Below are 26,268 nucleotides of genomic sequence, written 5' to 3'. Positions count from 1 at the left end.
TAATTCATGTAATCTTTTTCAAATCATGTTGTTCTTTGCCTTTAATTCTACACTTTATTTGAAATTTATATCGACACTGGTGCTTTGGGTTTTTAGTTTTTGTTCTTTTTATATCTGCCTGATAAACACATTGTTTGTGTTTGTGTGTGTGTCTTTCTAAGGCCATTTCTCTTAAAAGAAGCATGTCATATTTCAAGCCTTTGTTTGTAAATTGGGAAATTCATAATGGATACATCTGGTCTCCCTCCTTTTATCGTGTTTTTGGAGGTGGGAAGAGCAGTGACTGAGAGTAAGCCTGTGGGCCAGATAAGCCAGGGTTTAGACCTTGAAGCTGCCATGTACATCTGTGTGACCTCAGAAAAGTGATTTATTCTCTGTGGGTTCCTTCTGATTCATCTGTAATATTGAAAAGATAATATTACTAAGTTTGCTATAAAAAGCCAATAAAAAATAGAGCAAAATCCCTAATAGTGCCTGATACATCATGTTATTCTGTACATATATCCCATTATGTTAAGTTTTGTGTTTGTTGTTCCTGTTAATTCCTTATTCTTTTTTGATATATGGACTAGATTTGTTTGCTTTTCTCTTCATTAATAGTTTGAAAGGCAAACATTTGTTTTTAATCAACTAGTAGTCATCTTCATGTTTTCCAAAGACCCTATTTGAATTATTTTTCTGTGATTATTGAAGCCAAAAATCACTTCTCCTTATGTAATATTTATAATTTGGGATATCTTTATTCATTGACCTCCTTTGCTCCCCAATATTTTTAAATATAATTTGGGGTTTCTACTGCTAATTATTTAGAATAAATTTAACATTTGTATAAAGTATGTTTTCTTCATGAAGAGAAACTTGTTTTATTGTGTAGCCATATTGATAATTATTTAGAGACAAATCTATGTTTAACATATTCAATACTGACCACGGGTCCTAATATACCCTTTATTTAATTTTTAATTTTTCCTTGTTCATTTTCTTCTCAATTTCTTAGAGTATGTCAAGAAAAATTTTCAAGATGGAGATATATTATATATGTATGTATAGAGAAATATAAAATTATATATGAAGCACTCATATATCTGAAATGTTTTCACATGAAAGTATTATCTTGCAATCCTGTTTTCTAAATCTCTGAGGACCTTGCCTTAGTCTGATCTGGCTTTGCATTACTTCAGATAATTCTGCAGTGGACATAGATTCTGGTGCTGTTTTGTTTTATTTTGCTTTATTTGTTAGTATGGATCAAATGCCTCCTTGCCCTCACCTTGTCACACCAAAGTGGAGGTCAAAGATGGAGACCCACAAAGACTAAAACTGTCATGGTTTGTATTATTCAGGCAGAAGGTGGCTTTGATAGAAAAATCCAGTTAAAACTTTCTTTTTTTACAATTAATTGTACATATCTGAGTTTATGCAGTGATATTCTGAGTTGCTACGCAGATCTAACAGTTACAGCCTTAGGAGAAAATGGGGAATCTCCTGCAATTGGAGGACAGGTCCCTGGAGAAATAGAGGACTGGCACCACACAGAGTAAACTATGAGTCCCCATGAGAAAGTTCAGGTTTTCATACTTTTCCATGCCTGGCTCTGTGTCTTCACATAGAAAGTTCCAGAAGATGTTTATTTTAATTTTCTTGAATTAATTTAGTAATTCATCTGTCAGTTGGACAACCAAAATAAATAAAACACAATCCCTGCCCACAGAGTACTTAAACTCTGCCAAAGGGAAAGAGAAGAATTGTATAACACATAAACATCAAACATGAAAAGCATTTTAAACAGTCAAAGTTCCTTGTTGATTGGGATTGGTGGTCACGTGGACTGTTCAGAATCATGATCTTAGCAAGTTCTTTGGATCTGGAAGCAACCAAAGGAACACTGGATAACCATTAACGTGGCTGCATCTATAAAGAAATAGACCACTGGTCTCTAAGGACTTGCCCAATTCTGAGGTTGAATGAGAATGAAGGAAGTTTAAATAATACGGTGTTTTGGAAAATCCCAACCCAAGTCTCCCATTTCCTCTAAACTTCTATACCGCCAGTCTTGGTGAGTACCCCCAAACCTCCAGAATTTTCCCCACTCCACTCCACAGTGGCAATTTCATCTCAGCCTCTTATAAAATTCTTGTTGTTCAGTTGCCAAGTCTTGTCCATTACTTTGTGACCCTATGGACTGCAATACTCTAGGCTCCTCTATCCTCCACTGTATCCCGAAGTTTGCTCAAATTCATGCCCACTGAATCAGTGATGCCATCTAACCATCTCATCCTGCTACCTGCTTCTCTTTCTGTCTTCAGTCTTTCTCAGCATCAGGGTCTTTTCCAATGAGTGAGCTCTTCACATCAGGTGGCCAAAATATTGGAGCATTACAGTCCCTTCAATGAATATTTAGGGTTGATTTCCTTTAGGATTGACTGGTTTGATCTCTTTATTGTCTAAGGGACTCTCAAGAGTCTTGTTCAGCACCACAAGTTGTAAGCATTAATTCTTCAGCACTCAGTCTTTTTTATGGTCCAAATTTCACATCTGTGCATGACTACTTGAAAAACCGTAACTTTGACTATAAGGACTTCTGTCAGCAGAGCAATGTCTCTGCTTTTTAATATGCTAACTTTGTAATAGCTTTACTTTCAAGGAGCAAAAGTCTTTAAATTTCATGGCTGCAGTCCCATTATCCACAGTGATTTGGGACCCCAAGAAAATATAATCTTTCACTGCTTCCACTTTTTCCCCTTCTATTTGCCGTGAAGTAATGGGACCAGAGGCCATGGTCTTAGTTTTTTGAATGCTGAGTTTTAAGCCAGCTTTTTCCACTTTCCTCTTTTACCCTCATCAAGAGGCTCTATAGTTCCTCTTTGCTTTCTGTAATTAGAATGGTATCATCTGCATATTTGATGTTGATATTTCTCCCAGAAGTTTTGATTCTAGCTTGTGCTTCATCCAGCCTAACATTTCATATGATGTACTCTGCATATAAGATAAATAAACAGGGTGACAATATATAGCCTTGTCTTACTCCTTTCCCAATTTTGAACCAGCCCTTTTTTCCATGTCCAGTTCTAATTGTTGCTTCTTGACTTGCATACAGGTTTCTTAGGATACAGGTAAGAAGGTCTGATACTCCCATCTCTTTAAGAATTTTTCACAGATTGCTGTGATATGCACAGTTAAAGGCTTTAGGGTAGTCAATGAAGCAGAAGTAGATATTTTAAAGGAATCCCCTTGCTTTCTCTATGATCCAATATTGGCAGTTTTATCTCTGGTTCCTTTGCCTTTTCTACATCCATCTTGTACAGTTGCAAGTCCTTGGTTCATGAGCTGCTGAAGCCTAGATTGAAGGATTTTGAGCATAACCTTGCTAGCACATGAAGTGAGCACAATTGTATGGTAGTTCGAACATTCTTTTGCATTGCCCTTCTTTGGGACTGGAATGAAAACTGACCTTTTCCAGTCCTGTGGCCACTGCTGAGTTTTCCAAATTTGCTGGCATATTAAGTGCAGCACTTTAACCATATCATCCTTTAGGATTTTAAATAGCTCAACTGGAATTTCATCACCTCCACTAGCTTTATTTGCAACAATGCTTCCTAAGGTCCACTTGACTTCACATTCCAGAATGTCTGGCTCTAAGTGAGTGATCACACCATCATGATTATCTGGATCATTAAGACCTTTCTTGTATAGTTTTTCTGTGTATTCTTGCCTCCTCTTCTTAATATCATCTGCTTCTGTTAGGTCCTTACTATTTCTGTCCTTTTTGAAATATTCCTTTGACATCTCCAATTTTCTTGAAGAGATCTCTAGTCTTTGCAATTCTATTTTTTCCCCTCTATTTTTCCTCATTGTTCATTTAAGAAGGCCTTCTTATCTCTCCTTGCTACTCTTTGGAACTCTGCATTCAGTTAGGTTTATCTTTCCCTTTCTCCTTTGTCTTTGGTTCCCTTCTTTCCTCAGCTATTTGTAAAACCTCCTCAGACAACCATTCTGCCTTCTTGTATTTCTTTTTCTTTGGGATGATTTTGGTCAGTGCCTTCTGTACAATGTTATGAACCTCCGTCCATAGTTCTTCAGGCACTCTGTCTACCAGATCTAGTCCCTGAATCTATTCATCACCTCCACTCTATAATCATAAAGGATTTGATTTAGGTCATACTTGAATGGCCTATTAATTTTCCCTATTTTCTTCAATGTAAACATGAATTTTGCAATAAGGAGTTCAAGATCTGAACCACGCTTACATACACTACAATTATTTCTTTTCATGCATGTTCTTTTCTCTAAAAGGAGTGAAAAACAGTGGTAACTCTTTATTTATTTATTTATTTATATTTAATTGAACTTGCACAAGTGACTCTTTGGAGCCTGGATTTGCCCTGAAAGCGTTATGGTATTGTGTTGGCTTCTACCAAACATCAACATGAATCAACCATGGGTTTACTTATGTCCCCTCCCACCTCCTTCAGTAATAAGTCTTAAAGTCTGAGGTCACAGAAAGATGTGAAAGGATACCTATCACTCTTTTAGCATTGCCTTCCATGGGAGGATGGGATGGAAACGTCATCATCTTGCCTGGAAAATCCCATGGACACAGTCCATGGGGTCACAAAGAGTCGGACACAACTGAGCAACTTCACTTTCACTTTCATATAATTGGACTTGTTTCCTCAAGTACCTAATGTTTTACTTTCATTATTAAGAAAGTCAGTGAAAGGAACAGAAAGAATAAGAAGAAATGAAAAGTTCCATATATCCTGCTACAATGTTCTACCCAAAGAGAAATTGTGACGACGTGTGAAGTCACTTCTCTCTTTGCCCACTGACTTCTACTCCTGGGCTCACCTCTGGCCTCTGCTCTCCTGTTCACTGATTTCACTGAGATGAGGTAGACCCGTTAGCGTCACTGCAGCTTCATTTTATTCTGCTTACTCTGGCCCTATCAGACCTCGGGTACTCCCAAACCCACAGAAGATCGTCATTATTATTATTATTCCCCTCTACTTCCAAAGGGGGAAAGGACTAAAAGCCACAGATAACAGAGGAGCATTTCCTAGCAGGCTGAGGGCCCCCGAGTGGAAGGAAACGCAGGGCCTTCGATCATTCACGCCAGCTCCTGGTTTAGTGTGGAACAGACCAATGTGGTGGTTTGAGGCTGAGGGCTGAGCTCTTTCTTCAACTCAGGATCTTAAAGAGCTTCCCAGCTGACCAAAGCCTCAATTTCCTCCACCACATCCAGAGGCAGCTGAGTCAGGACTGGCCCAGGCATCATGATGAAGGGGTTGTGTTTGCCTTTGGTTCCAGCCCTGCCTCCCTTCTCAAGCCCTCTGGCCCTCTCCTGGACTATACTGGGCACTTCATCTGCCTACTTTGCTTCCTCTTCTCGGCCCAGAAATCCAGAGATGGCTCCTCTTACATTCTGATTGAAACTTGCAGAGAGAAGTGAATGTGGGGAGCAGGACCCTGCACACAGTCTGTGAGCTGTGTGATCTTGCACAAGAGACTCTTCTGAGCCTGGATTTCCCCTTAAAGCAGAGGGGGTTGGGGAGCATCAGCGACCAGCAGGTTGAGCTGTCAGGGCATACTGCACACACCATGGCCATTTGCCCATTTGTCAAATGAGCATAAGAATTACTGCCCACGGGGGAGAGTGGAGAGTTAATGAATCAGCCAATGGCACACGATTGATGCCCCATATGAGCTCTTCACAGTATTCTGTTTCCATCAGGGCTTGCTCTCTGATAATTCCTTCACATCCCCTAGCTCATGCCTCCAGCTAAACCAGGGGTATGGCTTAATAGGAGAGTCAGGTAACAGCTGCACTTTCTTGCAGTGATAGCCTTCTGAGACGTGACTCTTGCTTTCGTTATCTAACCTATTAGAGCCTGTAATGGAGAGAGAGAGGCAAATACCTGTGGATTTTGGAGACTGCCAGTCACAAGATATTTGATACATAGGAGTCTTCAGCTCTGCTTATATGGGGATCTCTCATCACCTCTTCACAATCTGATCTTTGTCTGCTCTACCAAAAATGAATGATATCTTACCTAGCCCTTTCACCAAGTCCATTAACAGACAGATGGATCTTAAAATCTATCCCCCTGGGCATGGGCATTCTCTAGTCACATATTACTTAAACCCGCATCTGGCAAGTTACATTCTTCTTGCAAAGAAAGGAACTAAGATGAAAGAAAAAGAAAAGAGCAACAGAAGAGAAAGCCCATGAGGATGGGGGAACACTCTAGAGTGCTAAAGAAATGCTGAATAAGCCAACTGACTCTTACTTTTTCCTTTGGGTCTAAATTTCCCAGGCCAGAGGCTCAGGTCCACTCTTTCTCCTTGGAGGATCCTCCACTATCTCAGCAACTCATAAATGGGACATTTGGGAAGATGGGGGTTAAAGGGAGGAAGAAAAGGACAAGGTCAGTGGCATGTGATCCACGACTTTCTCCTGCGTTTGGGCTTCATAAAAGCTCTTTTCCTGTTATTTGCCAGCCACTTGGCTACTTAAGGGTATTAACTCATCTAATCATAGGAAGCCTATGAGAAAGGTACTATGGTGACCTCCAGTGCAGGAGCTCAACAAGCTAGGAATCTAGCCCATGGTACACATCTGGGAAATGGCAGGGCTGTGTCACTCACAGGATTCAAGCTCTGTTCTAACCAGTCCCCTGTTGTAACTATTCCCCCACACTATCAGCTTACAGTGCGATCCTAGACCACCTATGTCCCAGCTCTTGTCTCACTTTCCTTCTCTACAGAATGAAAGGGGTGAATAAAATGTTCTCTCAGCATCCCCTTCTACCTTCACCCCATTAGAGCTCTTTCCAGTCTTCTCTAATGCAAAAGGAGATTAAACAAAGCCCACTTTTCAATTCTGGGAAAGCTTGAGAGATTCCGCACTAGATTTGAAATGTATAAACATTTGTTGGCATGCCCAGACTGCCACAGACTTTTCAAAACTTCTCCCATAAGTCACCACCCTAGCCCACCCATCCACTGCCCCCCTGCTCCTGCCCTTTGGTAAACACTGAAACTCATCTGCTAATGCAGGAGACATGAGAGATAGGGGTTCGTCCCTGGGTTGGGAAGATCCCCTGGAGAAGGGCAAGGCAATCCACTCCACTATTCTTGCCTAGAGAATCTGATGGACAGAGGAGCCTGGTGGTCTACAGTCTATGGGGCCACAAAGAGTCAGACATGACAGAAGTGACTTAGCATGCATGCACACAAAGCTGTATAATGTTACAGATGAAAATGTTTCTTTCTTTCTTTTGGATCTCCCAGGAGGCTACAGGCATATCTATGATCTCTGAAAAGCTTTCCTGGGACCCTCCTTTTCCATATTTTTTCACCTCCAGCATCCCATTTTCTCTGAAGCCCACAGACAGGCTTGGGCAAGACAACCCCGAGTCATATTTATAAAAATAATATTCATTTCCCCCCTTACATCCAAAGTGAAAGAGGAAGGAACTAACTTCATTTGGGCATGGAAAATAAAACTGAACACAACATATGCCAGTTCCAAAGCCCCAAACCAGTCCCTCACATTTGGTTGTGGTTGCATCAAGTTGAAGGAAAAAGGGGAAAAATGCTATTTTAAGTTTCTGTAAAGCACTGAGGAAAAGTGCAGAAATACATCCAGACCCCCAAGTTTGTGCAAAAGATATCCAATTCCTTCATTCAGTGGAATAGCAGTCTAATATTAGAATTTCTGCCTTAATAAGCAGCTTTTTTAAAAAGAGGAAAAAGCTACCTTATTATTGGGAGGCACTTTTGTGTTATTGGTGGGAAACTCCCAGGAAGAGTATGGGAAGGAATCTGCAGCCAATATACACAGCCTTAAATGTTACTTGCAATTCAATTTTAAAAGGGGGATTTAGCAGCAGTGATTAAAGTCTCTTGTCTCTGAATCTGCAAACATAAAAATATGCTGCTGAGGAATTTAGTCATTTATCATGGGCTTTAGATAGCTGCTAACCTTTCAGCTGCCTTGGGATGTTTTGAAGATGTACATGCCTGCTTTTCTTTCCCAAAATATACAGCATTGGATTTATTTAGTGGAGGATGAGCATATTCCTATAGCAGAAATTTTCTCTTGTGTTGAGAGAGATGGAGGGAACTGAGACAATAAATAAAATTCTTAGGACTTCTTGCTCTTTGCTTTTTGACTCAGCTAGGCCTACAAATAGAGAATCTAATTTCAAATAGCTGAAGAAATGATAATTGTTGTTTGGTGTTCAGTCACTCAGTCATGTCTGACTCTTTGCAACTCCATGGACTGCAGCATGCCAGGCTTTCCTGTCCTTCACTATCTCCTGGAGTTTGCTCAAACTCATGTCCATTGAGTTCATGATGCCATCCAACTGTATCATCCTCTGTTGTCCCTTTCTCCTCCTGCCTTCTATATTTCCCAGCATCTGGGTCTTTTCCAATGTGTTGGCTCTTCGCATCAGGTGGCCAAAGTATTAGAGCTTCAGCTTCAGCACTCATCCTTTCAATGAATACTCAGAGTTGATATCCTTTAGAATTCACTGGTTTGACCTCCTTGCTGTCCAAGGAACTCTCAAGAGTCTTCTCTAGCACCACAATTTGAAAGCATCCATTCTTTGGCACTCAGCCTTCTTTATGGTCCAACTCTTACGTCCATACATAACTACTGGAAAAACCATACCTTTGACTATATGGACCTTTGCAAGCAAAGTGATGTCTCTGCTCTGTTTTTTAATAAGCTGTCTAAGTTTATCATAGTTTTTCTTCCAAGCAGCAAGCATGTTTTAATTTCATGGCTGCAGTCACTGTCTTCAGTGATTTTGGAGCCCAAGAAAATAAAATCTGATCTTCTATATCCACACTGAATTCATGTTCAGTTGATTTATTAATTCAAGAGAGAGGAGTATTATAATCTCAGGCCAGAAGCATTGATTTATCTAATTCTCCCTTTAATTCTTTCATTCTGTGCTTCTTGTTTTTTAAAATTCTATTATTAGCATGCATGCATTAGGTTCATATGTGTTTAAGACTGTTATATCTTTCTGGAGAACTGACTTTTATCATACTGAAATGCCTCTCTTTATCTTTCTCAATCCCCCCTGTGTTAAAGTATACTTTTTCTAGGATTAATATACTGTTCCATCTCTTTGTGCTTATTCTCCGAATCATAAATCTTTTCCCCATGATTTTCTTTTAGGCCTACCTGTGTCTTTACATTTAAAATATATCTTGATTTTTTTATTCAGCTTGGCAATCTTGCCTTTTAATTGAAGTGTTTACATTTAAAACTTAATATAGTTATTTATGTATTTGGATTTAATTCTACCATCTTGCTGTTTGCTTACTATTTCTTCCATCTCTTTTTCTTTACCTCTATTCTTCCTTTCCTTCCTTCTTTTGAGTTAATTTAATATTTCTGAGTATTCCCTTTTTGTCCTCTACTGGCTTTTTAGGCTGTATGCCTTTGTATTTTTAAGTGTTTCCTCCAAGAATTTTGATATCCAAGAATTATGATTTTAAAAAGTTAACTTATAAGATTACCTAGAGTTGAGATTGCACCACTTCACATAAAAGGTAAATCTTACCATGCTAAAATTCCATGTAACTTATCTCCATTTTTTCTGCTACTTTTGACATGTATTTTGTAACTATTTGTGTAACAAGTCCTACAATTTAATATTATTTTTATTCAACCCATCTGTTATCTTTCAGAGAATTCAAGAGAAGAAAATAGGTAGTCTTTATATTTACCCTCATGATTGATATTTCTGGGACTCTCCACCCTTCCTGTGGATTCAGCTGTCATCTAATGTCACTTCTCTTAAGCTGGAAGAATCTCCTTTAATATTTCTTGTATTGCAGATCTGCTGGCAATGAATTCTTTCAATTTTTATTTATCTCATGTGTTTCCCTTCTCTCAAGGATAACAGTCCTGCAGTAACTGTTGTCCAAATATCTAAAAGCAGTCCCCTCACATATGCTGTCCAGTTTCATAGCTGTTTTCAATTAGAAGGTGTCTTAGTTTACTAGGGCCACCATAAGAGAGTACCACAAATTGTTGACTAAAACAACAGAAGCATATTGTTTCAGTTCTGGAGACTAGAAGTACAAAAGTAAGGTGCTAGCAAGGTTGGTTTTTTCTGGAAGCTCTGAGGGAGATTTCATTTCATGCCTCTCTCCAGCTCTTGGTAGCCTCAGGCATTTGTTGGCTTGTAGGTAGAATTCTTCCTGTGTTTCCATCTAAGTATTTCCTTCTATGAGTGTTTCTATGTTCAAATTTCTTTCTTTTTTTTTCAGATAGTCATACTGGATTTGGGTCAAACCAATGACCTCATCTTAACTTGATCATCTGCAAGAACTTAAGTTCCAAATAAGACCACATACACAGGTACTGGTGTTAGGATTGTAACATCATTTTTGGAGATACACTTAAACTCATAGCAGACATTAAGCCTAGTGCAACTTAATTCTATCATGGATAGAAGGAGAAGACACCCATGAATCTTTTTTGCCTGTATCACTTTGTTCATCTATAGACACTTTGAAATTCAGTGGGGATGTGAAGATGGATTGCAAAAAGATGGAGGATGGAGATGGGGGCTGGCGAAGTTTGACCCAAAGCAAGAAAAACCATTTAGATCATCCCAAGGAAAAATTGTTACTTACCCAACTTTTCCTTGAGCCTGTGCTATAGACCATGCCTATCACAACTGACATGACAACAGAGACTGGAGCTACTATGTCTATTCACTCATTTATTCTAAAATAAGACACAGCACATACTGAGCACTCATATCTGCCAGATCTCCATCTGGTTGTGAAAGATACATTAGTGCAGGAAACAAATTGGGTCCCTTCATTGTAGTAATAGTAGAAATTCAGAGTTAATTTACTTAGATTTGGTTTCAAAAAATTAACCAGAGAGTAAAATTTATCTTTTGATCAAGATAAACACAGTGCAAGAAAAATGTTGAAAAAAGAGTAATTTTCTCTTTATACCTTTATTCTGCAAATACTCTTGAAAACACTTTGGATTCAAGAATAGAGATTCCAAACGATTTGTTAGTGTATAAAGAGAGAAGCTGCTAAAGTTGAAGCTCCAGTACTTTGGCCACCTGATGTGAAGAGCAGACTTCTTGGAAAAGAGCCTGATGCTGGGAAAGACTGATGGCAGGAGAAGAAGAGAGCAACAGAGAACTAGATGGTTGGATGGCATCACCAACTCTATGGGTGTGAGTTTGAGAAAACTCTGGGGGATGGTGAAGGACAAGGAAGCCTGGTGCACTTCAGGCCATGGGGTCGTGAAGAGTGGGACACGACTTAGTGACTGAACAAACAAACAAACATAGAAGGTCTGAACCACACTATCATCCAATATAACCTGAGTTGAAGTTTATAAAACATTCTATCATATATCACAGTAAAATGCATACTATTTTTAAGTGCAGATGGAACATTCACCAAGATGGACCAATTACTGAGCAATAAAATGCCTTGAATTTCAAAAGATTTAAACCTTCCAGTATATATTCTCTGGGCACTGTTTTGTTAAATTAAAAATCATCCTCAAATATGGAAATTAAACAACATGATCTAAATAATCCATGAACAAAAAGGAAATAATCAGGGCATTTAAAATATTTTAAGTGAATAATATTAAAGATACAATATACAAAAATGTATGAGATGTAAGAAAAGCAGTACTTGTCAGGAAACTTACACTATTAAATAGTCACATTAGAAAAGGATAAAGGTTAAAATCAATGTTGTAACTTTCCACCTTAAAAAGCTGCAAACACTAAACCTAAATAAGGTGGAAGAAATAAAACTTCCTTGAAAAGATGAATACAATTGTTTTAAACTCCAGCAAGACTTATCAGGAAGAGAGAGAGGGAATGAGCAAGTTAATAATGTAAGAATGAAAAGGGAGCTATCACTGAAACTTCTATACACATTAAAAAGATAATAGAGAATATTATGAAGAGTAAAGTCTTTGAGTTTGAACAAACTCTGGGAGATAGTTAAGGACAGGGAGGCCTGGCATGCTGCAGCCCATAGGGTCTCAAAGAGTCAAACACAACTGAATGACTGAACCACAGTGAAAGCCTTAAGCCAATAAATTCAAAAACCTTGAAAAAAATGAATAAAGACCCTGAAAAACACAACTTAACATAACTAATAAAATCAGTTGGAAAATCTGAATATCTACTAAATAAATTAATTATCAAACACCTTCCCCAAAGATAGCCCCAGGCCCAGATCATTTTGCTGATGAATTCTATCAAAAACTGTACAAAATTCTACCAGTCACAATACCAACGACAATAAATACTCGCAATAAGCCCACAAAAAATTCTTTACCATCTGAGCCACCAGGGAAGACTGTGATATAATTAGTCTTCAGGGAAATGCAAGTTAAAATCCCACAAGATATTACTTCATACATATTGGAATGGTTAAATTTTTAAAAAGCAGTTGTGACATTAACTGCTGGCAAATATGTGGAGCCACTGGAACCTTCATACATTGCTTATGCACTACTACCCCTTTGGAAAACTTTCTGGCACTTTCTTACAAAGTTAAAAATAAGCTTATTCTATGACCCATAAATTCCACTTCTGGGTATTTGCCCAAGATAAATGAAAACATATGATCATGAAAATACTTGCACAAGAATGTCTACAGGAGCTTTTTAAAAATTGGATACAAACTTTCAATTATATGACAAGTCCTGAGGATCTAATATATAGCATGGTAACTGTAGTTAAAAATATGGAATTATGCACTTGAAATTTGTGGAAAGTAGATCATATGTGTTCTCAGTAGACACACAAAAAAGAGTTAACTATGTAAGGTGATGGTTGTTAATTGACTTGAATTTGGTAATCACTTCACAATGTATATGTGCATCAAATCATCATGTTATACACTAAATATACACAGCTTTATTTGTCAGTTCAGTTCAGTTCAGTTCAGTCGCTCAGTCGTGTCCGACTCTGCGACCCCATGAATTTGTCAGTTACTCCTCCATAAAAGTGGAAAAATAAATAAAAATCAATAGCTCCAAATTGGAAGCAAATGGATGTCTTTCAACAAGAAATTAGGAAAAAAATACAGTTTATTTGTACATTGCAATGGTACTTAGCAACAGAAAGGGAACAAATTTCTAATAAATCACAACACTGATGAATCTCACAGACATTGATGGAAAGAAGCAAGATACAAAATGTAATTCCATTTACATGAATTTCAAGAGCAAGCAAAAGTAAACCTATGTTGATTTGCCTCTCTGGGAATGGGAGACTGACTAAGAAGGGGCATGAACAGCATTTTGCTGGTAAACTGGCTCTCAGGGGGATGTGAGGGAATCTCTGGTTTGTAGTATATGCTGTCGTATATCCCATCATGGCCCACTTTTAGCTAACCATAGGAAATGGGGATGAGATGTGTGGAACTGTCTGAGTGGGAGGTAGCTCCTATACGCCACTGGCCCTAGGGGACTTTTCTAGGATGTTGGAAATGCTCTGTACTTTGACTGGGGTGGTAGTTTCTTTGGTGTACACTGTTGTCCAAACTCATGCACTATATATAATAAAGACCTGCATGTTCCACTGTGTGTAAATTTTGTCTCAGTAAAAAAGAAAGGGATACCAATGTTCAGCTACAATGAAGTCTGAGGATCTATGTAAAGCATGGGGACTATATTTGATAACATTGTACTATATATAGATGTGTAGAAAGAAAACACTCAATGGGTTATTCCCAAGATGCGTGCAAGCATGCTGAGTCGCTACAGTCCTGTTCGCCTCTTTGCGACCTTGTGAACTGTAGCTTGTCAGGCTCTTCTGTCTACAGGATTCTCCAGGCAAAAATACTGGGGTGGGTGGCCATGTCCTCCTCCAGAGGGTCTTCCCAACCCAGGGATTGAACCCATGTCTCTTATGTCTCCTGCATTGGCAGGCAAGTTCTTTACCACTAGCACCACCTGGGAAGCACCACCTGGGAAGCACCACCCAGGATATAGACATATAAAAGACTTTCAGTCTTCAAACCCATGGAATGTCCTTTTCATGTCAATGACAGGCATGAAGGAGATGATCCAGGAAGATGCTGAAGTTAGAATGCATGTGTTCCAATTACAGCACCTCTACTTGGTATCTGTCCAGTTTGTGTCTCTGTTGCCCTCCCTATAGTTGGCTTGATTGTGTACATAAACCAACCCATTCTAGGAACAAAGTTGGCCTCGTCTCCAAGGCTGGATAAACAGTCTGAGTCAAAGTATGCCCCTCACAATGCCAGTCACTGGGGTCATTATCCTGAAACCCATTCTTCCTTCTGGCATGATTCTTACTATGTGTTCTTTGTATTCTCTGTGTTCTTTGTATTTTTCTCTCCAGACATTCCTGTCAGTCTCCAACTTCCAGGAGCAAATTCATTATGTTTCATTGAATACATTCACTCATTATTAAAACTTTTCCTAAATGTGGACTTTGTTTTTGGACTGCTCTATGGGGCCATGTGTAGCTGGTTAACACAAGCCCTTTGAAGATGGTGTTAATGACTCCAAGAGACCAAGAGCTCAGCAGTGAATAATGAAATACTCTCCCTTCAGCAGATGACTCTGGAACAGAACTGAAATCCTGCTTCCCTACTGTGAGGGTCTGAGCCGCAACCCCCTCCCAACTCCCTGTTAAACAGATCTCCCATTTAGACTTCCCCAGTCCTGGGATAGATAATAGCTCTCCCTTATTAAGGGATTTGTTGCTGACTATTATTTGGTATTTAATTTTATTTTGGGTCAGAGACTTCAAAGCCTCACCTCCTTGTGTGTGTGTGTATGTGTGTATGTCTGTAAAACTCTCATTTCTCCTTATAGATCTGTCATTGATATGGGTCTATAAATACACGTGGCTTTGTTTATAAAGACATACAATATGTGCACCCCATTGCTATCTGTGTGCACCAGGCTTATATCGGGAGAAACCTTTCAGAGCCAAATTTGATATAGTGCAGAGGCAGCTGGTGGGTTAGGAGACCCTGAGGGACGGTTACTGATTATCAGTATCAAAAGCCTGGGTGAGGCATGGATATTCCACATGCCAAGTCCAAGTCTTCACAGAAGACTGAGAGTGCAGGGGAAAAAATGAGAGAGAAAGACAGAGAGAGAGAGAGAGGCAGACACACTCTCATTCAGCCCCTCTTTTGTTTAGCTTTTCCTACCAGTAGGGACACGCTCAAAATCATTTTAGCAGAGGGACCTCACAGCCCCGCTCTGCCAAGCAGTTGTCTCCTGGCGCCTTCAAACTTAGCTGCCTGAATGAGAGAGTCACTTAGTCCTAAGCAAAGCCTGAGGACTAAGGGGGTTGTGGTGGGGGGGAAGGGAGGAAAATAATTAAAATAAATTAGGGGGTGAATGGGGGATGGGAGATCATGCCTGGTCCTGCTGCTCAGCCCTAGGCACCAAGGCTTGAAAGGTGCAAGACAGGGCAGGATTATTCCCAAGAGACGGGCTTCCCCAAACCCAGTCCCCCACCACCAGTGATGAACATTCCTCCTCCCAGAGCTCTGCTAGTATCCCTCATGGTTTGGGCCCTCGAATCTGAGAGCTTCACACTAAGTAGCAGCAACTGCCAGTGTGTACCCATTTAAAACAGTTCCACATATTTTTCTCAGTCTTTCCTATTTTACAAGGATTTTTATTTATTTATTTTTATGAGGTAGATTAGTGGTTCTCAGCCGAGGGTGATTTTCACCTTCCAAGGGACATTTGGCAATGTGTGCAGACGTTTTGGTTTGTTGTCCTTGGGGGTGAGGGTGGGTGTGTGCTACTGGCACCCAGGGTAGAGTTGACAGATACAATGCAGGACACCTTAGTTCCATTTAAATTTCAGATAAAGACTCACCTTTTAAAGTTTTTTTTTTTTAATATCCTTTGTTTATCTGAAATTCAGTTTTAACTGGGTTTCCTATATTTTTATTTGGTGGATGTTGCTAAACAGCTGAAGGGTATAGAGTAGTGCCCCTGCCCCAGAGAAACAGCCCAAATGTCAACAGTGCTGAGGTTGAGAAGCTTGACAGTAGGTGGTAGCAACATGAGTACAGTTCAGATGCTAGAATGCTGAACATATTTAGTGTTGAATGAATACACATCCTTTACAGGGCCACTATGTATTTAGTTGCTCAGCTGTGTCCCACTCCTTGTGACCCCATGAACTGTAGCCTGTCAGGCTTCTCTGTTCATGGAATTTTCCAGGCAAGAATACTGGAGTGGATTGCCATTTCCTGCTCCAGGGGATCCTCCTGACCCAGGGATTAAACCCACATTTCTAGTGTCTCCTGCACTGGCAGGTGGAGTTCTCTTACCGCTGCACCACCTGGGAAACCCTTATTGGGCCATTAATATACACTCTGTACATAAATTTTTTCAGCTCTAATTTGTGACATTCCAGGAAAGTTGTCATGGGCTGTGATCCTCCAACTCTCTGCAGAATGGGCTGGGAGGTGTTTGCAGTAGGCTGGATAAAGGTGCCTAAAGATATTCTAATACCTAGAATCTGTAAATGTTATCTTATTTGGAAAAGGGGTCTTCACTGATGTGATTGAATTAAGGATCTTGAGATGAGGGGATTATTTTGGATTGCCCAGTAGGTCCTAAATGCCATCCCAAGAGTCATATAAAGAGAGGCGGAGAGAGAGGTGACAGCCATGATGGAGAAGACGACGAGACAGAAGCAAAGAAGGATATGGAGATGGTGACCCTGATGCTGGAGTGAAGGAGCCACAAGCTAGCAGCTACCGGCAGCTGGAACCGCAAGGAATTACTCTTCTTCAGAGCCTCTCGAGGGAGTGCCACCCTGCAGAAATATCTTGATTTCAGCTCAGTGAAACTCATTTCAAACTTCTAGAATTGTAAGAGGATACATTTCTGTGGTTCTAAGCCACCAGTTTTGTGAACAATTGTTATAGGAAACTCATGCATGGTTCTCCTGAGGATCAAAGCCAGCATCCATTCTTTCCAGGAAGGCAAGGATGGACCAGTGGGCCAAACAAACACAGCTTCCTGAATCCAGGACAGGGAACTAGAGATGATATGGGCCTTGTCGGTGTTTATGTCCTCACACAGGGTATTTCTAGTGATGAACTGTGACCTCTGTAGTGGTCTAGAGCTGGAAAATAATTGACTCCTTAGATCTCCCTAGGATTATATTAGGGAACATGTGTACGCCTAGCCATGAAGCCCAGGTCTAGGACATTGGAAGAAAGTTGCCTAAATGGAGGGTTAGTTATGCCTGCTCCCCAGGAATTGAGGCAACTGAGCTATGGCCATTGAGCTGGCTCCTGGGGGACAGAAGACTTTATGTCGTGCAGTTTCATCTTGGGCTAAGCATAGAATTGGGGGAAATGAACTTTTGGTTCAGAAAGAAGGCTATCGTATACTGCAATGATACATTTGTTTGTTTGTTTGTTCTGAAAGGTAAGTCCTTTGGGGTCCTTGGGAAATACCTTGTGAAGAGGCTGAGTTTCAGGGGACATGCATTTCTTTGAAAGCCTCTGGACTTTTGGCTGTGCTGTCAGAAGGGTGGCCAACAGCAGGAAAATGACATACTTCCGAATGAAAAATAGAAAAACATGTGAAAGTGCCAAGAACGATATGAATTTCTTATCTGTGGAGCAACTACAAAACATCCCGTGGTTATAGGACGGAAAAAAACAAGCTGAGATTCTGTGGTCTGTTCTGAATCTGCACCTCTCGCTGTCATCCCAACTCTTTCCTGCCTGCTATAGTCAAATCTGGAACTTGGGTATTTTCAGAAAAACCCATGAAAGTAGGGTGGGCTTTACCAGTTTGATATTGGGAGATCAGCTGTTGTCTCTTTGTCGTGCTAATTTCCGGAGGAGATGTCAAGTTACTCACTTTACTAGAATGCAGTAGAAAGAATGGTCAGAGGCTGGGGAGTAGGGTGTGTAGACTTGAAATGGCTACAGCTCAAACAGCTGTATCCAGCTGGCCTGAGTATTCCTCGAACAACAAGAAGATGGCCAGAGTTCAGTGAGTGGTCAGCCTTACCTCCAAGGGATACGATGCTCAAGGGAAGTCTTGCTCCAGATGGCCTCTTGAAATCACTCATTCCTGTTGACCAGAAAAGCCAGGCTTTGGGTCAAATTTGAGAGTCTTGGGAAAAGTTTTCATTCCTGGGTTGCAATCTAGGCTCTGCATTCTCCTAACTTTGCAACTGTGGAACAAATTATTAAGAATCTCCCTAAACCTCAGGGCCCTTAAGTGTGAAATTGAAAGAAAAATACCTACACTATAGCATTGTGACGATCATGTGAGAAAGCATACATAGGTGCTTAGCACAAGGGCCTGCTGAATGGCACGAGCTCAGTAAATACCAACTATTAGATGGTCTGTTGTGGGACTAGGCAGTCATCAGGGAGGAGGTGGGTGAAAATTACTGTGCTTTATCTTGGTCAAACAGATTTTCCATATATGTTATACTAGTCTTAATAATAGATACTATGAATTTTTCCAAATTGGTCTGACAATATGGAACACATTATCATGTTAAGCAGCTGTCACAGTGCTGCCTTTATAGGACCCCACCTGTCACAAAGAATGAAAAACATGCTCCACAAATACCTGGGATCATGCCCTGTGCGTGTATGTATATGTGGGTGTGTTGAAAATATCGGGATGCTACCATTTTATGTGAAAGTCAGCTAACACTTTAATCCAAAAGCTTTTATTTTTTATGCCTTTGGCTTGAGGACACCAAAATGGTGAGATGTACACATGTGTAGATAAAAATAATTATTTTACTTTCTTTTCTTTACAGCTTTCCACCCCACATTAGTCAAGAAAGGATAATACATCAAAACTCCTGCAGTGGCCCTTTTATTCTGACATCACCTGTGTTTCTGTGGCAGGTTCACTGGCTGAAGGGCATTTTTCTCCTATCTCATCTCTTACCGGCAAGACTGCAATATATTTTTTTTTTTTTCCCTCGCATGTGCTGTTTCCAAAGCACCTTGCTCACTCACCTCTCTTTGTTTAGAGTAAAAGTTATAAAACAAAATCTAATCTTATCTCTCTCCTTTTGTGAGTCCTCTGCCCTAGAGGAGGGCTTCTCAACATTGGTGATTGACACTGTGTGTGTGTGCTCAGTTGCTAAGTCATGTCCAACTCTTGTGACACCATGGACTGTAGTTTGCCAGGCTCCTCTATCCATGGGGACTTCCCAAGTAAGAATACAGGAGGGAGTTGCCATTTCCTTCTCCAGGAGATATTCCCAACCCAGGGATGGAACCCACTTCTCTTGCATTGGCAGGCAGATTCTTCACTACTGAGCCAGAAGGGAAGCCTCATGGTTGACACTGAGGGGAGGATAAATCTTTGTTGCAGGAGCGGTCCTATGTGTTGCGCTCTTTCGGTGTATACTTTGCCTGTCCACAATAGATGCCAGTAGAACTTCTGGAGTTGTGACAACCAGTAATGTAGAGAAAGGTTGCTAACTGTGCCCTGGCAGAGCCAGATCACCCATGGTTAAGAATGGCCATGGTAGGGTGCTTTCATCTTCTTACCTGGCTGACAATGTCCTGCACGCTTCCAGTCCCCATTGCTGTGTGGGCTGTACTCTCATAACTGCCCCACCACCCTGTGAGGCGGCCAAGTGAAACTATTTCAGGCCCCTGACCATGGTTCTTTCCCTTTTTCTTCTAATTCTTCTGCTTCCTTTTTATTTTATTTTTTTAGCTGCACTGGAGGTTTGCAGGACCTTAGTTCCCCAACTAGGGATTGAACATGGTGCTCTGACAATGAAAGTGCAGAGTTCTGACCACTGGTGTGTGTGTGTGTGTGTGTGTGTGTGTGTGTGTGTGTGTGTGTGTGTGTGTGTGTGCCTCAGTCATGTCTGACTATTTGGGACCCTGTGGACAGTAGCCCACAGGCTCCTCTGTTCATGGGATTTTCCCGACAAGAATACTGGAGTGGGTTGCCATTTCCTCCTCTAGGGGATCTTCCTGACTCAGGGATTGAACCTGAGTCTCCTGCGTCTCCTTCACTGGCTGGCAGATTCTTTACCTCTGAGCTACCTGGGAAGCCTCCTAATCACTGGCCAAACCCTCAATATTTTTCCTCCCTTAGCACTTATTTCATTATAACTGTCTGTATGTTTTTCTATAACATATACCCTTTCTACTGCCCTCCCATAGCCTGTGAGCAAGATGAGGGCAGGACCCACCTCCTATGCTCACTTCTGTATCAAGGTAGCTTAGCACAATGCCTATCATGACATAGATGCTCAATAAATATTTATTTAATGTGCTTCTTGAAAAATCTGTCTCTGGAAGAAAGGAATGTTTCCTTTGGAGCCCTTTAATTTGTGGAGACCATAAGTAGGTCTTGCTGACCTGTTTGTCCATATATTTGTGGACCTTAATTATAGGATAGATGTTCTGGATTTGGTAGTTGATTTCATCAATCCCCCTGACTCGATGCAAGTTTATGCTTGAGCATTCTGGGCAGATGATTGTCATTAGCTCTTAACATATGATCATCAAAACATTTTTAAAAGGAAAGAAGGGGGCCTGGAGCCAGCAAGTCCCATGTCTGGCCTCTGAGCTCCTAAAAGGAGCAAAACCAGGAGGGCAATGGAGCAGGATAAAAACCCAGTTCAGTGCAAACACAATTAATAAGGGAGACCTAAAGTATGAAAAGTTGCTGACAAAAATCAGAACTATTTAGTCTAGAGGAGAAGATTGAGAAGCAATCTGATAGAGGTGCTTTAAACCACCTGTAGCCTGGGGCTGTTGCAAACTATTCAGGTGGATGGTCTGTTTGAGGTGAGAGGACAGGCCCGAACTTGTGTCTACTGAGAGCAGATTGCTTGTTAAAGGAATTTAAGTAGGCACTTTCTAAGGTGTAATTTCAACTGAGCTTTTGGAGCAAGTCTGACAGTAAAAAGTAAAACAAACTTTGCTTAGGGACTGTCCCCAAATTTCCCACTAATAGACTGTTTACTATGTATTTAAATTTAGGACTTAAATCAGAATTACAGGCCACCTGGCTTTTCCCCTTGGCTGCAGACAAGACAGCATTCAAACTAAGGCAGATGCTTGTTGCTTCTAAAACACACGCACACATGCACAAACATATGTGCATACCCCCTACCCGTGCACACAAGTACACACTAGTTCGTGCTATTCCCTAGGATATATAATATCACATGTTCCTTTTCTTCCCAGGTCCATTTCACAATGGGTTCTTTTACTGTTATTTATTTATCTGGTTGCCTTTGTTCAGGTGAGTTGCAGAATGCTGGACAAGAACTTCGAAGTTTTAGCGCAAGTTCTTTTTTTAAAAATTTTGATTTTATATTGGAGTGTAGCTGATTATCAATGATATGATAGTTTCAGGTAGTCAGCAAAGGGGTTTGCTGACTCCATTCTCCCCCAAACTCCCATCCCATTCAGGCTACCACATAGCACTGAGCAGAGTTCCAAGTGCTATACAGTAGGATCTTGCTGGTTATCCATTTTAAATACAGCAGTGTGTATGTGCTGATTTCAAGCTTCCTTACTATCTCTCCCCCCCATTCTTCCCTCCTTGGAAACCATAAGTTTATTCTCTAAGTCTGTAAGTCTGTTGCTGTTTATTATTGTGTAGAAGATGAAGCTGAGGCATAGAAACGATAATGAGCTTTTCCAATGCTCAGAGAGGTTTAGAATATTAGGTCTGCTGCCAGTTTTTTGGTCAACTCCCAGCAACATCCTCTACTTAAGAGTAATAAAAAGCTAGCATAGAGAACAGGAGGGCCATAGAAAGTTAGATCACAAAATAATCGGTAGAACACTTAGGGTTTCTCAGGGAGAAGCAGCCTTTCTTGGCCAAGGTTCTGTGCAAAAACTAGGCCCTACAGAAAGTGATTTAGCTATCTTCTCAATCAGTCCCAATAGTATGCAAAGACAGAGTCCCTGCCCCTGTAGAACTTAATATATTGAGGGTAGGGGAGGGGATATGAGTCTAATTTAAATGCAAAATTATAATTTTGATAAATGCGGCAAAGTAGCAGGAGAGGGATCCATCATAAATGCAAGTAAAGGAGTTGTAGATATGATAAGAGGAGCGATGGAAAGCTAAGGACATAGTGATTCTACTGAATCCAAAAGGGAAATTCCGAGTTAAGAAAAAGAGGGAGGAAGTAATGGAGAAGAGCATGCTCAGTGAAGGGAACAGCATGTGCAAAGAGCATGTGGTAGAAGGGAACATGAAAGAAAGCTGATGTGGCTGGAGCATAGAGTTAACACGAAATAAAGGTCCAGATGAGGCTGGAAAAAATGAAAGAGGCCAAAACGCATGGAGCCTTGTAGGCCCAGGTTAAAATTTTACCTTTTATCATTAGAGTCTTAGGAAGCAGAGTGGGGAGCTAGTTCAGATTTACCAAAGATGAAATTCCAATTGCAAAGTAGAAAATGTGTTTGAAGGAATGGATAATAGATGAAGAGGTCAGTTTGTAACCTGTTGGTGAAGACTTCATTAGAGGTGATGGTTGTTGAGATGAAAAGAAGTACTGGATTAGAGAGATACATAAAGAGTAGAAGAAGTTAAAAGTTATTGAATGTGGGGAGAGGGAGAAAGAGGGAGGTGTAAATAAAATTTTCTGTGATTATTCAGTTCAGTTCAGTTGCTCAGTCAAGTTTGACTCTTTGTGACACCATGAATCCCAGCACACCAGGCCTCCCTGTCCATCACCAACTCCCAGAGTTCACCCAGACTCATGTCCATCGAGTCAGTGATGCCATCCAGCCATCTCATCCTCTGTCATCCTCTTCTCCTCCTGCTCCCAATCCCTCCCAGCATCAGAGTTTTTTCCAATGAGTCAACTCTTCACATGAGGTGGCCAAAATACTGGAGTTTCAGCTTTAGCATCATTCCTTCCAAAGAAATCCCAGGGTTGATCTCCTTCAGAATGGACTGGTTGGATCTCCTTGCAGTCCAAGGGACTCTCAAGAGTCTTCTCCAACACCACAGTTCAAAAGCATCAATTCTTGGGCGCTCAGCCTTCTTCACAGTCCAACTCTCACATCCATACATGACCACAGGAAAAACCATAGCCTTGACTAGACAGACCTTAGTCGGCAAAGTAATATCTCTGCTTTTGAATATGCTATCTAGGTTGGTCATAACTTTTCTTCCAAGGAGTAAGCGTCTTTTAATTTCATGGCTGCAGTCACCATCTGCAGTGATTTTGGAGCCCCCCAAAATAAAGTCTGACATTGTTTCCACTGTTTCCCCATCTATTTCCCATGAAGTGATGGGACCAGATGCCATGATCTTCATTTTCTGAATGTTGAGCTTTAAGCCAACTTTTTCACTCTCCTCTTTCACTTTCATCAAGAGGCTTTTTAGCTCCTCTTCACTTTCTGCCATAAGGGTGGTGTCATCTGCATATCTGAGGTTATTGATATTTCTCCCAGCAATCTTGATTCCAGCTTGTGTTTCTTCCAGTTCAGCGTTTCTCAGGATGTACTCTGCATATAAGTTAAATAAGCAGGGTGACAATATACAGCCTTGACGTACTCCTTTTCCTATTTGAAACCATCTGTTGTTCCATGTCCAGTTCTAACTGTTACTTCCTGACCTGCATACAGATTTCTCATGAAGCAGGTCAGGTGGTCTGGTATTCCCATCTCTTTCAGAATTTTCCACAGTTTCTTGTGATCCACACAGTCAAAGGCTTTGGCATTGTCAACAAAGCAGAAATAGATGTTTTTCTGGAACTCTCTTGCTTTTTCAATGATCCAGCGGATGTTGGCAATTTGATCTCTGGTTCCTCTGCTTTTTCTAAAACCAGCTTGAACATCTGGAAGTTCATGGTTCACGTATTGCTGAAGCCTGGCTTGGAGAATTTTGAGCATTACTTTACTAGCATGTGAGATGAGTGCAATTGTGCGGTAGTTTGAGCATTGTTTGGCATTGCCTTTCTTTGGGAAAAGAATGAAAACTGACCTTTTCTAGTCCTGTGGCCACTGCTGAGTTTTCCAAATGTGCTGGCATATTGAGTGCAGCACTTTCACAGCATCATCTTTCAGGATTTGAAATAGCCCTGCTGGAATTCCATCACCTCCACGAGCTTTGTTCATAGTGATGCTTTCTAAGGCCCACTTGGCTTCACATTCCAGGATGTCTGGCTCTAGGTGAGTGATCACACCATCATGATTTCTGGGTCGTGAAGATCTTTTTTGTATGATTTTGTATGATTATTGGTGCCCAATAAATATTTATTGAATCAGTAAGTGAATCCTTGCACCTAAGTCTGAACACATAGATATACTTAAAATGTCTTCCTTTTTTTAAAACATGAATTTACTGATCACTTTAACAATTTACCATCAAATTTGTGCTCAAATAGCTCTCCTTCTGGGAAACTCTCCTAATTGCACCCTATGCCTTTGTCTGTGTCCATCATACATGTTTATGAAGTGAAATCTAGCTGTAGAAGTCATAGAGAGATTATAAACATTTTGTGGGCAAAGTATCTTATTCTTCCATGTTTTACTAATTCCATATCTGGTACATAAAAGGGGCCAGGGGAGTTTGTTAACTTTGTTGAATTGAGTTGGAAATCTGTATCTTTCCTCTCAAATCTACCAGTCTGGTTGGGTAAATGACTAAGTGACTGAGCCTGATCAGGGGCTGAGGGATGTGATAGAGGTCACGAGTGAGTCTTAAGCATTTCCTGGGTTTACAGTTCCTTGAGGACACCTGGTGAGCATCACACTGAGAATTCCCCTTGGATATTACCAATTGCAAAGTACTTTGTATGACACCATTTGAATGGTTTTATAAACCCCTTGGGCTGGGCTTGAAGATTTCTCAGGGCTTGCATTATTGAGGAAAAGGAGGTGGATTAGAGGAAGAGCTTCAGCAAAGACAGGAGAGTGGAACAGACACATGCAAGGGCAGGTTTTGGGTATTCTGGCCTCTCAGAGCTAAAAGGGGAAGTGTGGAGTAATGGAAAGAACATCAAGAGGCTTCCAGGTCTTGTCTTTAATCTTGATTCTGTCTCTTCATGTAGCTAGGTACCCTACGGCAAGTTGCTAAACTTCCTTTAGCCCTGTTCCCTTATTTGTTAAGTGGGGATAATAATAATACCACCACCTGTGTTTGTGTATTAACTAAGAAAATGTTCTTGAAAGTATATGTTCTAAAAACTAAAATAGTGGTATATATTTTATTTTTCTGAGGCCCTCCCCAGAGAACTACTGAATTAGAATCTCTGGGGTGGGATCACAACACTGTATTTTTTGAAAGTCCCATGGATTATTCTGATACATTGCCAGTTTTGAAAGCTATACCTCCAAGCATCTAGAAAAGATGTAATTTATGAGGTTGTTGGCAAGAAGTTAGGGAAAAGTGGTAGATGTTCAGTCCTAGAGGGTTTAGAGATGAAAGGGATGAGATGAAAATTCCCCATTACTTCTTATCCCTTCCCCCTTTTTTAATGCTCAATAGCACCTCCAGGGTAAAGCCTTTAACTTTTAATGCTTATTAGTTGGAATCCTGGCATACAGTCTCCCTACCCTGCTTATCCCTCTATTGCAGATCTGACTCCCTGGGAAACAGACCTGGGTGGTGAGGAGGTAGATTATTGTGGAGTAAGCTCAAGGTCAACAACTGGGGGAGGAAAAGGTATACGATATGATGAGGCACAAAAAGTTGAGCTGTGGAACCATCACAACAAAGACTTCAGCTGATCCCATGTGGAGCTCAGAACCTGGGGAGACCCTGAAGATGTACCCACATCAAGGTCCTGGGAGAGATGTGACCACAGGTGAAGCAATTCCTAGAGGTCAGCTGAGTATGCTCAGGGGCCAGCTCTCTTAGCAGGTGGGGGAATTCATTCTTTGGTCCTGAAAGGGTCTGGGCAGCACAACACAGACTTCACTGCAGCCTCATTGCCAACACAGCCCTGCTTTAAGTCTATGCTTCCTTGATTTAAAAACTATCTTTCCCCATTGTCCATAAAAGAGATCAGCATTCAGAATTCAGCACAGCTACACTTGAACTACACTTCTAGACTGATTTTTTGGTATTTTTTTTATATGTTCCTTTTGTTTCCACCCAACTGGACTGCTGTCCTTTACCTAAAACTAACCTGCACTTTCCCCTGCATTTTGGATCAGTTGGCCCTCCTCCCTTCTCATTAATTTCTCACTATGTTTCAAGGTACATGGAATCGATAATTAAATCTTTTTTGACTGTTTACAAAT

This window comes from Capricornis sumatraensis, chromosome 3, assembly GCF_032405125.1.
Source record: "Capricornis sumatraensis isolate serow.1 chromosome 3, serow.2, whole genome shotgun sequence".
NCBI lineage: Eukaryota > Metazoa > Chordata > Mammalia > Artiodactyla > Bovidae > Capricornis > Capricornis sumatraensis.
This window is presented reverse-complemented; position numbering follows the sequence as displayed.